General features: G+C 45.3%; 1 protein-coding gene and 1 non-coding gene across 2 annotated transcripts in view; both read right to left on the bottom strand.

Annotated features, from left to right (window-relative positions):
* LOC126273368 (uncharacterized) overlaps window positions 1–17,381 on the bottom strand; it is a 536,417-nt gene that overhangs the window by 363,278 nt on the left and 155,758 nt on the right. The window lies entirely within an intron of this gene.
* LOC126274934 (U6 spliceosomal RNA) lies at window positions 1,787–1,893 on the bottom strand. The gene has a single exon (XR_007550478.1). It is a non-coding gene; the product is annotated as a U6 spliceosomal RNA (small nuclear RNA).

The raw sequence follows: 17,381 nt of genomic DNA, 5'->3' as shown, positions 1-17,381 counted from the left end.
TTGGATGTGGTCCCCCCAGAATAGTTTCCTGTCCAGCCAGACACCGAGGTATTTGACCTTCTCGCGGAAACGTATTGGGCGTGTGTGTAGTGTTATTGGGTTGCAGTGCTGATGTTTTCGCAGTTTCTTCGGGCTTCTAGTGAACAGAACGACCTCGCACTTGTCGACGTTTACTCTAACACACCATTTCACCAGTCAAGGCTCCGCCGTTCTGAGTGCAGTCTGTAGTCGTGAGTTAATGTTAGACGGCTTCCAATCTTGCGCGAGGATGGCAGTGTCATCCGCGTAGATTGCTACCGTCGTGTTATGTGTAGCTGGGAGGTCGCTAATGTAGAGGTTAAACAGTAAGGGCCCTAGGATACTTCCTTGGGGTACTCCTGCCTGTATACCATGTCGTGTCGATTGTTTGCCCTGCACGTCGGTGTTGAAACTCCTGTCCGTGAGATATGAGTGTATGAGACGTACGGGCCCGTCGGGGAATCCTGCGTCACAAAGTTTGCGTATTAGGCCGTTGTGCCATAGACGATCGAAAGCCTTTTCGATGTCCAGGAACACCGCCCCAGTTGCCTTGTTTGTGTTGTATCCGTGTGTTATGTGTTCAACGACGCAGAGGAGTTGTTGTGTTGTGTTGTGTTGTGATTCCTGAAACCGAATTGCTCCGCTCTCAGGGTGTCATTTGTGATGCAGTGCCTGGTGAGTCGTTTTAGTATTACCTTTTCGACGATCTTGCTGAGCGCGCTCAGCAGACTGATGGGTCGGTAATTTTGTGGGAGGGAGTGGTCTTTCCCCGGCTTCCTGAACATCAGGACCTTGGCCGTCTTCCAAAAGGCGGGGAAGTGTTGGTGCTTGAGTATGGCATTAATGAGGTGTGTTAAGTAGTCTACAGCTTTGTCCGTGAACTCCTGGAGGACACGGTTTTGAATGCCATCGTGACCAGGTGCCTTCCTAGCGGTGGTATGCATGATGGCCCATTTGACTTCAGCTGTACTAGCTTGCCTGATGTTGTTGCGCGCTGTTGGGTCAGGATGCGTGTGACCTCCTGGTCCGTAGCAAGTGTGAACGCTGGGTCTGAGGGATCCAGGTTCGCTGTGAATGACGCTGCGAGTGTGAGGACCATCAGTTCCGCTTTTTCTTCCGCAGAATATGCTGGTTCGTCGGACCCTTGTAGCGTGGGGGTGTACAGTTTCTCCCTGGTGAAGTGTCGGGCCAGCTGCGACACGCCAGGTCTCGTGGTGTCCAGCCCTTCGAGTTTCTGGTCCCACTGTTGTGTTTTGAATGTTTGTATTTTTTTCCCGGATTATACCCTGGAGCCTGTTAATGTGCTGTTTGAAGTGTTGGCGCCTGGTACGCTGCCAATGTCCCCTGAGGCGGTTCCTCATTGAGATTAGGTCCAGGATTTCCTGGGGCAGGGCTGCACTGTGTTGTTGTGGCGTGCGGATTGGTAAGGTGTCGGCTATTGCGTCCTGGACGGCGCCGGTGAGGGTTTCAACTGCCTCGTCAATTTGGGCTGTCTCGTTAATCGCGTGGGTGGGTGGGATGCGACTGTCAAGCGTTTCCTTGAACTGGGTCCAATTCGCGCGCCTGTAGTCTAACATCCAGCGTTGTACCATGTGCTGCAGTGCTTCTTCAATGTACAGTACAATGGGTTGGTGATTTGAGGGCAGATCGTTTTCAACAGCAACGTTGAGTGTCGTTGTTGTGCCCTTGATGAGGGCCATGTCTAACACGTCTGGCCTGTGTCCCCTCCGGTAGGGAATGTGCATCGGTTCGGTCGGCGCTAGTGTGAAAAAATGTGGAACGCTTCACGATTTTGAGTGTCATCCTTGCGCAGGGGCCATGCTAATCTTCTCTGTATCGTTCCAATTTTAGTGTATGTACCGCCGAAGCGAGTACGCATACACCTAGAAATAATGTGACGGGCTGAGGATACGGATCTTCCGGAGCAGCTGTTGGGCGGCATGTGGTGTAGTCCAGGCGAAGGTAGCAGGTCCAGTGTAGTGGGACCTTCCAGAGCGTCTGAAGGAGGGCCAGTGGCTGTGATCCCGGCGTCGATGCGAGATGGCACCGTCGGATGGGCAGCGGCAGCGGCGCGCATTGTGGTCCGAAGTGTAAGCTCTAGCCCAGGGTTGGGCAAATACCGTTTCGCGAGCGCGGGCGCTCGCAGATGCCCACAAGCCCTGCCCGTGGCTCTCCCCCACTCTGCCAGCCAGCAGTTACCCCACCATCTACTATCCTAGCCACACACGTCACTGCACGGCGCGGAACCACTTGGTCCGTTTACTTCCCGTCGTTTCTATTATCTGTGTAGACATCACATTCGGTGATAGCGATAAAACAGGACTAGTGGGTGGAAAATAGCTGAGGAGGAGCTGAAATCGTTGAAACGAAAGTCTTTTGAACCTATACTCGTTAATCCACAGTGGGAAGAACAAGAATACTTTTTTGTTGGAACGCAAAGTGGACCTCGGTGTTTGATTTGCAATGCAACACTGTCTTCAAGGAAGAAGTACAATATGAAGCGACATTATTAACTGCTTCACGAGGATATAGTCGGTTTGTATAATGAAGAAAGAAACGCCGAACTTATGGAAATGAAGCAGAAAAGCCGGCTGGAGTGGCCGAGCGGTTCTAGGCGCTACAGTCTGGAACCGCGCGACCGCTACGGTCGCAGGTTCGCATCCTGCCTCAGGCATGGATGTGTGTGATGTCCTTAGGTTAGTTAGGTTTAAGTAGTTCTAAGTTCTAGGGCACTCATGATCTCAGCAGTTAAGCCCCTTGTGCTCAGAGCCATTTGAACTATTTGAAGCAGTAAAAGAAGAAGGACGTACGTATGCATGTAGATTATTATGACATGGATTCACATTATTACTGTCATTAATAATATGTTATGTGCCTTTTCCATCACTTTTACCTTCTCCTGTACGCATTTACAGGACGAAAACCTCATCATCCACAAAGATGCAGCGATGACAGTAAATTATCATGTGGCCCGCCCAGTTGGCCGTGCGGTCTAACGCACATCTTTCCGGAGTGGGAAGGAGCGCCTGGTCGCCGGCGCGAATCCTCCCGGAGGACTTGTGTCGACGTCCGATGAGCCGGCCAGTCTGTGGATGGTTTTTAGGCGGTTTTCCATCTGCCTCGGCGAATGCGGCTGGTTCCCCTTATTCCGCCTCAGCTATACTATGTCGGCGATTGCTGCAAAAAACAAGTTCTCCACGTACGCGTACGTGATTCGTTGTGGGGCGGCAGAGGGGTGAAGTAGACTGCGGTAGTCGTCGAGGAGTTGTGAACCACTGCGTCTGCTGCGGGGACGGAGCCTCTCCGTCGTTTCTACTCCCCCGGTTAACATACAATACAAGCTATCGTGTAGCTCTTAAAAGAGCTAAAACAGCCCTTGCTGCTGCAACAATTTTCTGCCCAGCAAGTCTTCCTGCTTTTGAAACCGTTGCTCTTTCATGGAGAATGGTTTGCAGGGGCATTGAAGAAATGGCACACGATGTGGAAGCTCAACTCAGAAACAGGATAAAAGATTTGGTTTTCTTTTCATTAGCATTGGACGAAAACACTGATGTATGAGATGTTCCTGAACTTGCAGTCTTTTTGCGAGGAGATGATGCTCAGTTTAATGTGATTGAGGAACTCCTCGATTTAGTGCCAACGCATTACACAACAACGGCCGAGGATATATTTTCAAGTTCAGATTGTTCAAATTGCTATAAGCACTATGGGACTTAACATCTGAGGTCATCAGTCCCCTAGACTTAGAACTACTTAAACCCAACTAACTTAAGGACATCACACACATCCATGTCCAAGGCAGGATTCGAACCTGCTACTGTAGCTGCAGCGCGGTTCCAGACTGAAGCGCCTAGAACCGCTTGGCCACAGCGGCCGGCGGTATATTTTCATGCGTAGAACATATAATGGAGAAATACGAGCTTTGTTGGGAAAAACTTTCATCCATTGCAACAGATGGGGCTCCTGCAACGATTGGTCACAAGTTTGATATCGTTGCTTTGATACGAAAAATGTTGAAAGCCGTTGGTGTCCAGCAGGAACTACCAGCAATACATTGCGTTTTCACCGTGTTAATCTGCTAGCAAAATGTGCAGAACTAGTTGGCGTCATGGACGTGGTTATAAAACCAGTTGACATTCTCAGATCGCACGGATTGGGACACAGACAATTCAGATCGTTTCTGGCAGATCTAGATTGTGAATAAGGCGATGTTCCACATTTTTGTGAAGTACGCTGGTTGAGTCGAGGTGTTGTTTTAGAACGATTTTTTTTAATTTTCGTGAAGATGTAGCGTTATTCATTGATGTGAAATGGAAAACTGGTAAAAGAACTGGATGACCAACAGTGGATTTTAGACCTTGTGTTTTTAACTGATGTAACCAAGCATCTGAATAGCTTGAATGTAGCTTTGCAAGGTAGAAATAAGGCAATTAGCGAAGCGTTTGACACGATTTTTGCATTCAAGAGGAAACTGATTTTGTGGGAAAAGCTGCCGTTAGAAATGTCGTGTGTACACTTCCCGAGCGTTGCAATAGTTGTTAATGAAAACAATTTGGAGCAAGAGAGGCTCAAAGAACATTTTTATGGGTTTGTAACGATGCTACAGACTCTCTAAGGCGGTTTTGATAGTAGATTTTAGGACTTAAATCGACTAGACTGCGATGTCAACCATTTTGCAACTCCTTTTGCAGTTAACGTTGAAAGTGCGCCTTCTGAAATTCAGTTGGAACTCATTGACTTTCAAGGCAATCGTGTTCTCAAAGAGAAGTTTCGCAGTGCAGAAACCTTGGAAGGCTTCTACAAATATTTCCCACATGAACAGTTTCCATTCTTATTTAAAATAGCTACTTGTGTGCACAGTTTTTTTGGAACAACATATCTGTACGGAAGTGTTTTCTCTATAATGAAACTTACAAAATCGAAGCTTAGGAGTAGTCTTACTGATGTTCATCTGACTGCTGTAGTGTGCTTAATGACGAGTAAATCCAGATGCTAGTTCAGAATCAATGTAAAAACATCCAGGATGACGTAAATAAATTCCTGTGTCCTATTCGTACGTAGTACCCCTCCTATGAACTACACACCTCTGTGTAAATATAGCGTAACATTTACAATACACTGTATTCCTTTCTTAATCCTTTACGTCTGTACCCTATTTGTGGCCATGAAAGTAGAACGTGTTACAGTGGTTCGAAACTGCATTTCATCCTTACATGGCCAACCGTTGCATGGCACAGGATACACAAACTTCGGGTAAGCGTGTTTTACACTTAGTTCCACACACGCATGTTGTGCCACATATGACTGACGTCTGGATAACCAAGTACCGGTCTTGAATTCACGGAGGCTGCATACACGTGAAGTATGTGTGTTTATTGCTCTTAAGTTACGTAATTTAGATCCCCTGTTTATTGGGCAGTTTTTTTCCAATAGTTCTAAAGGTATACAGTTGGGAGTCCATGTCTACTAAACATTTTTGGTTCGAATGATAATTCCTGCCAAATCCCTAAATATTTAACAAAATGTTCAAATGTGTGTGAAATCTTATGGGACTTAACTGCTATGGTCATCAGTCCCTAAGCTTACACACTACTAAATCCAAAGCCGGCCGGAGAGGCTTCGTCCCGCCGTAGCCCTCAGTGATTCGCAACCGCAAAACCGGCTACAGCAGTCCACCCACCCCACCACCGCCCTACACCTAAGCCGGGGTTATTGTGCGGTTCGGCCTCCAGCTGACCCCCTCGGGAACATCTCATACCAGACGAGTGTAATCCCAAATGTTTGCGTGGATGAGTAGTTATGGTGTACGGGTATGTGGAGACAGTGTTTTCGCAGCAATCACCGACATAGTGTAACTGAGGCGTAAAAAGGGAAACCAGCCCGCATTCGCCGAGGCAGATGGAAAACCGCCTTAAAAACCATCCACAGACTGGCCGGCACACCGGACCTCGACACTAATCTGCTGGGCGGATTCGTGCTAGGGACCAGCGCGCCTACCCGCTCGGGAAGCAATGCGTTAGACTGCGCGGCTAGCTGGGCGAGTTGACACTGAATATACCTTCATACTTCTCGATAGGAGATACGCCATAAGTCGTACGTACCTTTGTTGTATGACGTTGGTTTTCTACCAACGATGTTTCCGTTTTTACCTATATAGAGCGAACACTAATAAAACTGACAAACTGCAGGGACAGATTCTGGCAAGAAATTAAGGAAACAAAGTTCTATGAACATCTGCCCCGAAATGCATAGTTGCCACGGAAGATAGCGCTGGCGGATGAAAGTTCCTCTGACCACGTACCGTGTGTTCCTGATTGTGTGATTACCGCAGCGTGCTGTAGACAGTCCGGTATTCACGTCAGGAACAAGCCGAGAAGGTGTTTTTGAACACCAAGCAGATGGTAACGGTCGAGTGGCAGCACGTCTATACCAAAAATAAGGACCCTCACAGATAACAACCGCTTCACACTACATTTAAAGCCCTTTTTGTGTCTTTGTGTGATCCTAGGTCGTTTCAGACAGACAAACGTGCAGGGAAGCGGCCATCTGTGCGTACACCAAATCTGGAGAACAAAGTTCTTCAGGATATTGAGACGTTCTAGTACAAGCGCCAGGCACGTGGCCCGTCAACATGGTGTAGCCCAAAGTACGACTATGTGTATCCTGCATGACAGCCGCTACTGTCCGTCTCACCTGAAATCCCATGGAGACCACTTTGAACATTTGCTGTGATGCGGATGTGATGCAGCTGTATACTGTGTTCCGGGATGATTTGTTGCCGTTGCACACACAGCTCCCATTTTAGGGCACAAGTTCATAGGAGTTTTTTTCCTCCAGTTCCGATCAGGAATTCGTCCCTATAGTTTGTCGGATTCATTACTGGCCACCCTGTATAAATACTTTTTACGTGTTAATTGCTACTTTGTTTTAAATTTCTCTAGTATAGGACTACTGATGAAAATGGACTATGGACCGAAACACGTCAAGTGTGAGAAATGAAAGTTTCTAGCGCAGCCATAAGTGTCTGAGAATGGTGTGATTTATACAAATTAACAAGTTTCTTTGAGCTCAAAGAAAAACCGATCGGCAGTTTTCTACAGGTGGTGAAACCAGCGCTCTCGAAGAACGTTCGCGACCGTGTTTGGAATTTACCTTGATCAGCGCAAGCTGGATGCGATCCCACAGCAGTCGGCGACTATTGGTCCTCCGCCATCCGTGGAGTACACCTCGTTAAGCGCCGGCTGCAGCGCTCTCCCGCCGTGGGGTCACTGCCCCCGACCTTGCCGGCCGGGCCCGTTACTGTGAGCTGGTCGGTCCAGTGACACCACAGCACAGCACAGCACAGCACACGCTCCCCACACCGCGACTCACTCACGGGGTCAAGTCGGGCAGACCGCGCAGGACCGTCTGCAAGACTACGCGCACGACCCAGCCGTTCAGAACCCCTCAGCTCATCTACATAAATTGGCTACTCCACAATCCACCGTACAGTACATGGTGGAGGGTACATCCTATCAAAACCAGTGATTTTTCTGTCCTATTCTAATCGCATACTGAGCGAGCAAAAACTGATTATAGAAGGAGTATGAATAAAGGTTTAATAACAAGATCGAAAAAACTAAGCTGTGGCCACGAAACGTGGTGAGTGTTCTACTAATTCTCGGTATCTACAGTTACATCTCGGTACGTACCCCACAAGCCACATTATTTATCGGCCGTGTCCTTTCAAAGGAAGCGTCCCGGCATTTGCCTGGAGCGATTCAGGGAAATCACGGAAAACCTAAATTAGGATGGCCGGACACGGGATTGAACCTGCCGTCCTCCCGAATGCGAGTCCAGTGTGCTAACCACTGCGCCATCTCGCTCGGTACACCAGATTAGGGTCTTAAGGCCAACGCTTACACTTAACCAAGACCACGCATGCCAAAGATATCACAAAAACATTCACAACTTCAACAATAATATTAATAATTACAAAAATAGTGATAATAACAATAATAGTAATGAAATTTATACGCAGTTGCGAATATGGACAACTATTTACAAATAAAGTATTGACGAAAATCAAAATTTGTACCGGAACGGGACTCGATCCTGTATTCTCGCTTATCGCGAGCTGTCGTCCTACCTTTTTTATCCATTTTGTACGATACAGTTCGTTGCGTTTGGTCTGGGCGAACGTCACAAGACATCCGTTCAAGTTGATCGTTGATTCCTTGACTTAGTTTTTTTTCTTTTTCCTTACTACCGAACACGCTGAGCTACCGTGCCGGAAGACCATTGGGCTATCCGCGCACGCTTCACCTCCACACCGAAACATCCGTATGTCGTCAACCATGTATATAGCCTGCACCCATACATCAGTTATGTATATTGCCGTACTGGGGGGACATTTTAATCGCAAGTCGCTTTCCCAATGTCGGCGGAAAAAAATCGCTCTGTGCACTATGGGACTTAACATCTGTGGTCATCAGTCGCCTAGAACTTAGAACTGCTTAAACCTAACTAACCTAAGGACATCACACACATCCATGCCCGTGGCAGGATTTGAACCTGTGACTGTTGCAGTCGCGCGGTTCTGGACTGAAGCGCATAGGACCGCTCTGCCACCGCGGCCGGCAGTGTCGGCGGATAAATAAGATATATTGTGTTGCATTGTTCAGAAGCAGGATGTGATCTTCCGTCGGACATGCATACAATGTTTCTTCAGACATGCAGGTGATGTTCCTTCAGACATAAATTTACGCATCACACTTCTGAACAACAGAAGCACTGCAATATTGCAATAATAATAATGACAATAATAACTGACACTAATAAGTATAAGAATAATGGTAAATGGCATTAAGAATAATATAGATTACTTTAGCACAATTGAAGCCACGTCTAGTTCAAAATGGCTCTGAGCATTATGGGACTCAACTGTTGCGGTCATTAGTCCCCTAGAACTTAGAACTACTTAAACCTAACTAACCTAAGGACATCACACACATCGATGCCCGAGTCAGGATTCGAACCTGCGACCGTAGCAGTCGCACGGCTCCGGACTGCGCGCCTAGAACCGCGAGACCACCGCGGCCGGCCCACGTGTAGTCTTATCAGCGGAAGGGATAAACAAAAAGCAGGAGATTGAAATACGAATGACAGAGGCTGTTAGAAAAGAACAGAAATTAACAGAAAGTTCGGCCGACAAGGTGTAGGGAAAAGATGTGGAGGAGGGGGGCTGACGAGAGTAAGCTGCTGAGTAGTATCTGGGAGTGATGGCTATTTCGATGGAAGGTGGGCCATTAGTTGCCTTCTGAAGTTCGGAGAGAATTTAATTCCTCTGATATTTTGAGGAAGATTGTTCTAAAGCCTTGCTCCTGACACATAAAATTATTTAGAGGACATGTATGTCTTCTGTGATGACACAAAGAGGATTTTACTTTGTTCAAATGGTTCAAATCGCTCTGAGCACTATGGGACTTAACTTCTGAGGTCATCAGTCCACTAGAACTTAGAACTACTTAAACCTAACTAACCTAAGGACATCACACACATCCATGCCCGTGCCAAGATTCGGACCTGCGACCGTTTTACTTTGTTGAGAACGAGTATTTCTGCCGTGTTGTTCAGGTAGTAGTGTAAGAGTTGAAGATAAATAAGAGGGAGTGCAATTATTGAGAAGATAATAGAGCGAAAATAGGCTATGGGAATCTGTACGCCTATCGGCACATGGCCATGATAATTTTTCGTAGATAGGAGCTATATGATCGAAGTAGCGTACATTACAAATACATCGCACACAAGAATTCATCAGCAGTTCTAGTCTGCGTGAGCTACCGCACCAATCCTGATAAGGCAAATAATCAGCATTTACATGCGTGATACCTGTGCACAAGCTTGTTGGTCCAGCACTCAGGTATAACTGAAGATCGTCAGCGTATAAGTGATATCTGCAGAGGGGTAAACTAGATGACAAATCATTAATATGTCATGAGGAAAGTAGTCAGCCCAGTACTGATCCCTGTGGGATCCCTAAGATTACATCCCGCCATTGTGGCCTTTCGGTTCCAGTCATTATACACTGTTGCCGATATGTAAGCTACGAGTGGAACCATTGTACAGGATAGTAGAGTACAGGCCTACCTCGTACCACAACTAGTGATTTCCTTTCCTGTTTTTGTCCTCCTGTTCCTGTTCCTACGCCTCCTAATTTCTCTTACCTTGTCTTCGCCATCCTTACGTGAAATGTAAGTTGCCGGCAGTAGAATCGTTCGGCAGTCAGCTGGAAATACAGATTCTCTAAATTTTCTCAACTGTGTTTCTCGAAAAGAATGTCATCTTTCCTGCAGGGCTTCCCATTTACGTTCATGAAGCATATCTGTAATAATCGCATTCTGATCGTCACTATAAGTAACAAATCCAGCAGCACTTCCTGAATTGCTTCCATGTCTTCCTTTAATCCGATTTGGTGGAGAGCCCAAACACCCGAACAGTACTCAACCATGGGTCGCGCTAGTGCTCTATACGCGGTCTGTTTTATAGATGAGCTACCCATTCCTAAAATTCTTGCAATAATCCGAAGTCGACCATTCGCCTTACCCTCTACCATCCTTACATGCTCGTTCCATTTAACATCGCTTTGCAGCGTTGCGTGTGTATATATAATCAACGCAACTGTGTCAAGAAGCACACCATTAATACTGTATTCCAACATTACAGCATTATTTATCCCACTCATATGCATTACCTGACATTTTTCTCCATCCATTTATTCACTCTTCAAATTGACATATGGGGGCGTTCAATAAGTAATGCAACATCTTTTTTTTCTCTACCAATTTCGGTTGAAAAAATTCGAGATTTGTTGTGGGGCATTGCGAATATTCCTGCTTCAGCTCCTACAGTTTCATGAAGTCCCACTGGGTGGGGGCGATACACGTAGCGTTCAAAATAGCATCTGTAACGGAGGTGCTTTCCAGGCAGAGATCTCTGCAATTGAGTTATTTTTGTGGAAAACCACACAATTGCAGATATTCACAGACGCTTGCAGGATGTCTACGAAGACATAGGATTGACGAAAAGCACGGTGAATCGTTGGGCGAGGCACCTGTCATCACTACAAGATCGTGCAGACCTGTCTCATCTCCCGCGTGCAGGTCGGCCGCCCACAGCTGCCACTTCTACAGTGCTGGAACGTGCAGACACTCTCACTTGATGTGACCGACGGACCACAATCAAAAACCTCGCTGTTAAAGTGGATATTCTTGTTGGCAGTACTGACACACTCTTCCACCAATTGGGGTACGCGAAAATGTGTGCCCGCTGAGTTCCACACCGCCTAACAGAAGATCATATAGGGTGACCGACCCTCTGTGCGGAATTGCTTACTCGTTACGAGGCTGATCGTGACAGTTTTTTTGTCGAACATCGTGACAGGCGATGAAATATAGGTGCATCATTTCGAACCCGAAGCAAAACATAAATCCAAGGAATGGCGCCACACCGTTTGTGGATGGTGTTGTCGTACACCGAGTATACCGTGTTTCAAAATGATTTAGACAAGGGATCTGTATGAAGCGAAAGTGGCAGCTAACTCTAAACAATAAAGAGTGTGAGATCGTCCACATTAGTACTAAGAGGAATTCGTTAAATTTCGGTTAACGATAAATCACACAAATTTAATGTCTGTCAATTTAACCAAATAGCTCGGGGTTACAGTTAACACCTTAAATTGGAACGATCATATAGAAAATGTACTGAAGAATGCAAACCAAAGCCTCGTCTTATTGGCAGAATACTTAGAGCATACAACAAATCTGCTAAAGATACTGCCTACATTAAGGTTTCAGGTCTCTTCTGGAGTACTATTGCCTAATGTAGGATGCTTACCAGATAGGATTGAAAGACGACATCGAAAAACTTCACAGAAAGGCAGCTGTCGCGAAAGAGGGAAGAGCTTGTCACAGTTACGATACGCGAGTTGGGGTGGCAATCATTATAACAAAGAAGTTTTTTGTTACAGCGAAATCTTTTCACGAAGTTTCAGTCACCAACTTTATTCTCTGAATGCGAAAATATTTTGTTGGCTCCCACCTATATAGTGAGAAATGACCACTGTAGTAAAATAAATCAGAGCACGCACAGAAAGCTTTAAGTATTTGTTTTTCCCACGTGCTATTCAAGAGTCGAACGGTGCAAAATGGTCAAGTGGTCCGATAAACTATCTGCCAGGCTCTTATGTGTGAATTTGGTCATGTAGGTGTTGATGGAGATGAACTTCCAGCACTATCAGCTGTTTTAAATAAAAGTAATTCAGGTCAGGGAAGGAAAGCGGCGTCCTTTTTTCAAAGGAATACGCTTTGCATTTTCCTTAACCGATTTACAGAAAGTACAGAATATGTAAATCCCATTGACCGACCAGTAATTTGAACTGGTACCCACCTTATAAATAGTCAGTTTTGCAACCCACTGGTCCACCTCACTCGGTGCTGGAGTGCAACTAATAACGACAAACGTTCATGCTTTCATCTTGAGGCATTTTCAGTAAATTCAGAAAAGATGAAACTGTCACAGACCACAAGTTAGTTTCAACATTTCAGCTGTTTACAGATATACCACCTGTTGAAAGTGGACTCCGAACTACAATACATCCCGGCATTTCTCATTGGCTGAGCTGAAAGAAATCATAAGTGAAATGAAAAATTGTTGCACCTCCTGAGCACCGAAATCCAAACCTTTCAGGTTTTGCTTTGGCACTTAGCCACTTAATTATCCAGCATTACCACGAATTCGACATTTTAGTTTCCTTGTATCAGTATTTTGTGCATAACAATTCGATCCAGATTGAAAGAGAGAGGGCCGGCCCCAGTGGCCGAGCGGTTCTAGGCGCTACAGTCTGGAACCGCGCGACTGCTACGATCGCAGGTTAGAATCCTGCCTCGGGCATGGATGTGTGTGATGTCCTTATGTTAGTTAGGTTTAAGTAGTGCTAAGTTCTAGGGGACTGATGACCTCAGATGTTAAGTCCCATAGTGCTCAGAGCCATTTGAACCATTTTTGAACGAGAGACTGAAGCAATTGAATTTATAGGAAACAGTTGCATTATTTTGATCGACTGCATGTAATTGCTCGTAAATCGTCACAAACCTTTTCTAGATCATTGTCAGAGAGGAGAAACCACTTAATTTTCCTTTTTCGTGTAGTCACAAGACTACACCAAATGGACAGCTGAAATGGCGCGAGACACCAAAAGAAAACCGGAAGGAACTGTGAGCCGTGCACTCGCCAGTTTTCTGTTACACGCATCGAATATCGGTAGCGGCGGCAAGCTGGCGGGCTAGTGGACGATGGCGCTCTGATGTAAGGCCGTGTGCTCGCTGCTCGATGCCCCATCTGCCATAGGCTGTGGTGTGTTATCTTCGTGTCTACTCTATAGTACAGTGTTTAAGTGAGTGTTCAGTGTCGTGCGTCCCCTTTTTTAAGTGTTGCGAACAGAAACCATACCGTCGCTAGGTGTGTTTTTTTTATCTTTTGCGAACAGAAAGTGGTCAGTTCAGTCAATTCAACTGCCTTATGGAGGTAGCTGAATTGACTGAACGTGTAAGTAGGCTGTTTAGGTTCTTATGTTGGTAACGCCACGTAGCGCTCTGTATGAAAATCACTGGCTGTGCTGTGTGCAGTCTGTGGCTGGTTGGCATTGTTGGAATATTCACTATTGTAGTGTTGGCCAGTTGGATGTGAACAGCGCTTAGCGCTGCGCAGTTGGAGGTGAGCCGCCAGCAGTGGTGGATGTGGGGACTGAGATGGCGGAGTTCTGAGAGCGGATGATGTGGACGTGTCTCCATCAGAAAGAGTAAATTTGTAATACTGGATATCGTGAACTGATATAGACATGATGAGTTTTGAACATTATTAAGATAAATACATTGTTTGTTCTCTATCAAAATCTTTCATTTGCTAACTATGCATATCAGTAGTTAATGCCTTTTATTTAGCTGGCAGTATTGGCGCTCGCTGTATTGCAATAGTTCGAGTAACGAAGGTTTTTGTGAGGTAAGTGATTCATGAAAGGCATAGGTCATTGTTAGTCAGGGCCGTTCTTTTGTAGGGATTTTTGAAAGTCAGATTGCGTTGCGCTAAAAATATTGTGTGTCAGTTTGGTGATGATCAGATAAGTAAAGAGACAACTGTCTGTGTACGTTCAGTTTTGCTCAGCGGTTTGAAAATCAAATAACGTAAGGTGTTTACCAGCACAACCATTCATAAATTTTTCTAAGGGGTGGTTTCAAACGGAGACGCTCGGTGCTGGTAGTGAGTAGTATTGGCGACGACGTGTTTTCCCTGGCGATAAACGGCTGAAGATGGGAGGAAGTGGCGACCTGGCCACTCCTTCGTTGCTGTACGTGTCCTCGTGGTTTTTTTTTTTTATATTGTATGTGTTAAAATCTGTGTGAACTCCTAAGGACCCAAACTGCTGAGGTCATCGATCCCTAGACTTACACACTACTTAACTAACTTTAACTTAAGGACAACACAAACACCCATGCCCGAGGGATGACTCGAACTTCCGGCGGCAGGGGCTGCGCAACCCGGAACATGACGCCTCAAACCGTGAGGCCACTCCGAGCGGCAATTGTACCTGTCTACTCACTGTGTGTCTTTATTAGCATCGTCAACCCCTTGTTCTTCTATTTTAACTTCCGCAACTCTCTGCCATTTTACAGTTTTGTAAAAGTCGCCGTTTTATCGCCTGTTTTTTTTGTTTGTTATCTTCTCATTACGTTTTCTAACTCTTCTGTAGGCTGTAGGGTGGCATATTAAGCTGCTGTCAGTTCAATAAACGAAAAAAAAATTGCCTTATGGAGACAGTTGAATTGACTGACCGGGGGCGCTCGGCGCTGTTAGTAGCATTGTTTTCCCTGGCGGTCCAAGGCTGTAGATGGGAGGAGGTGGCGGCCTGGCCTCAGGTTCTTTGCCGGAGTCAGTGATCTGCGTTCGACCAGCCTAACGGTTTACAACCTTGCGGTGCTAGCACAAATCGGAGCTAATGTGAACGTTGCCTTTGGCTTTATGTGAAGATTTCTGCCTGTTCCTCAAAGTTTCTCACTTTTCGGCGTCTTGCTTAAATACACCTTGTGCTACCTAGCCGTAATTTTTCAGCTGTACGTGTCGTAACCAGCATTGAGAGACGTTGTGTCGCTGTGCAAGAATTTAAATGTCAGGGTAAGCGCACTGAGTGGTCATCTACCGTGATTTATGTGACGCCCGAAGTTTTTGTTATGGTTATTTGTGTGTTCATCCAGTAGCAACTTGTATTTAATTTATATGTTTAAATCTCCTGTCAAATGTACCGTGCCCGCGATCGTTCTGCCATGTAGTAGATCTGTTGTTTTGTGTGTGGCACGTGTCTTGCTATTTCTAAATGTGTTCGTTGTTCTGTTGTTTATTGTCTGTCAGTAGTGCCCAGGTGGGTGGCTGTCATGTCCTATTTCAGAGGCGCCACCAAGCTGGTACTTGCACTACCTGCGCGTAGCATGTGTTTATGTTGTAATATATGTTGGTAGCACCCTACTGCGCGGCTGTCATTTCCATTTCTCGGAGCCGCGCCACCCTGGTAGTTGTGCTGTTTGCCTGTTGGATGTGTTTAAGTTGTCATGTCCGTTAGTAGTACCTACTGCGCGAGTGTTATTTACTAGTAGGTGCTTCGCCAAGGATGATACACGAGCGTTTGAGCATAGGAAGTCTATTTCTCCTTCCTGCTTTTTTTTATACCCTACTATACCTTGTAAACTTCTACAGAGTAGTTATTACGATCAGTGTTGGTATGTCGATCGCTGGTGCTGATTTAACAAAATTTCGGTGGTAACATCTGCTTCATTTGGTTTTCACCATTTTTATAGGATCTTTAAGTGATGATCTATCAGCTTATGCGAGTGGCAAGTGTCTAATGGAGCTTATTATATTGTGGGCAGTGCTTAGAATTATTATCATGAGTGGATTGTGCGTGTATGGTATCGTATCCTGCCTACGCCTAATTAATCCTATTCATGTTCACGCGCAGTTTTAATGTACTTTGAGGCACTGGAACATTAGGCATATTTGTCACCGATTTGTGTAGTTGGCCAGCTGAGTACAGTTTTGTTTTATCCATTTTGATTAAGTTGGTAATTGTACTTTAATTCGCTATGTTTGTCCTGTTTGTTTTTAGTGTAAGGTTTTAGGCGTTCCCATTTTTAATATTCCAGACTTGCTCACCGTTAAAACTGTAGTTTTAAACATTTACTTCTTGACTGACTAGAAGCACTTGTAATTCTTTTATTAAATTGTTACGAAGTGTTTCGCCTTAATCATAGCTAATTCTGTTATTTGTGTTTCACTAATATTATTATTCATGAGTAGTTTTACTTATTTAGTTCTTTTTAATTCTACAGTACTGCATTTTACCGTTAAATTTTGCTTACAAATTGGCCTATGTTGTAAGTACGGGGTGTTCAAAAAGAGTCTACGCAGTGCCGTATGATTGTTAACCGCGCGTACCGTATGATTGTTCGCCTGCCTGGATTTCTTCCCTTCAAGTGGACCCGCCCGACATTCCTCTGCTTCGTTTACCTCAGCGAGCGTCAGCAGTACCGTTGGCGTGTGTCGTTACGTGTTGTCGTGAACGTTTAAGTTTAGTTCGTTTGTTTCGTTTTTGTCACTGTTAAAATGCTAACCATTGAAGAACGTGTGTTTTTAGTCGAACAAGTGTTCAAAGCTGGCGGTAAATACAGAGTTTCAGTTAGTCAAACATTTAATTCAGTTTTCCCGGAGACAACACTCCCACATCGCGATACTGTGCGAGATTTGACTAACAAATTTCGAAGTACGGGTTCAGTGACAGATGCACTGAGAAGTGGTCGTCCTACCGTTTTGTCTTAGGATAAACTACTCGATATTTCCGATAAAATATCCGTGAGTCCGTACAAGTCAGTAAGAAAACTCGCCCAGGAAATCGATGTTAGTGTCGAGACAATCTTAATGAAACGTTTTTCACTGATGAGGCGTGGTTTTATTTATCCGGATACATGAAATCGCAAAATTCTCGTATTTGGAGTACTGCAAATCCACTGTGTGTTCATTAGGAACCACATCATTTTGTGAAAACAAGAGTTTGAATTGCAATTTCTAGACGTCCCATATTTCTCAGTGAAACAATAAACGTGAAACGATACTGCAGTCATATTCTGTACCCATTCGTAGGAGAACTTGTGTTAAGTGAAATACTGAACGGTTATTTTCAACAAGATGGTGCAACCAGGCATTCAGCTAGCGTTTCAATGTCACTGCTTGCTGATGTTTTTGGTGATCGCATAATTTCACAGGGACTTTGGCCTCCACGA

The sequence above is a fragment of the Schistocerca gregaria genome, chromosome 5 (assembly GCF_023897955.1).
Source record: "Schistocerca gregaria isolate iqSchGreg1 chromosome 5, iqSchGreg1.2, whole genome shotgun sequence".
NCBI lineage: Eukaryota > Metazoa > Arthropoda > Insecta > Orthoptera > Acrididae > Schistocerca > Schistocerca gregaria.
The sequence above is the reverse complement of the archived record's forward strand: the minus strand, read 5'-3'. Positions and strand labels throughout refer to the sequence as shown.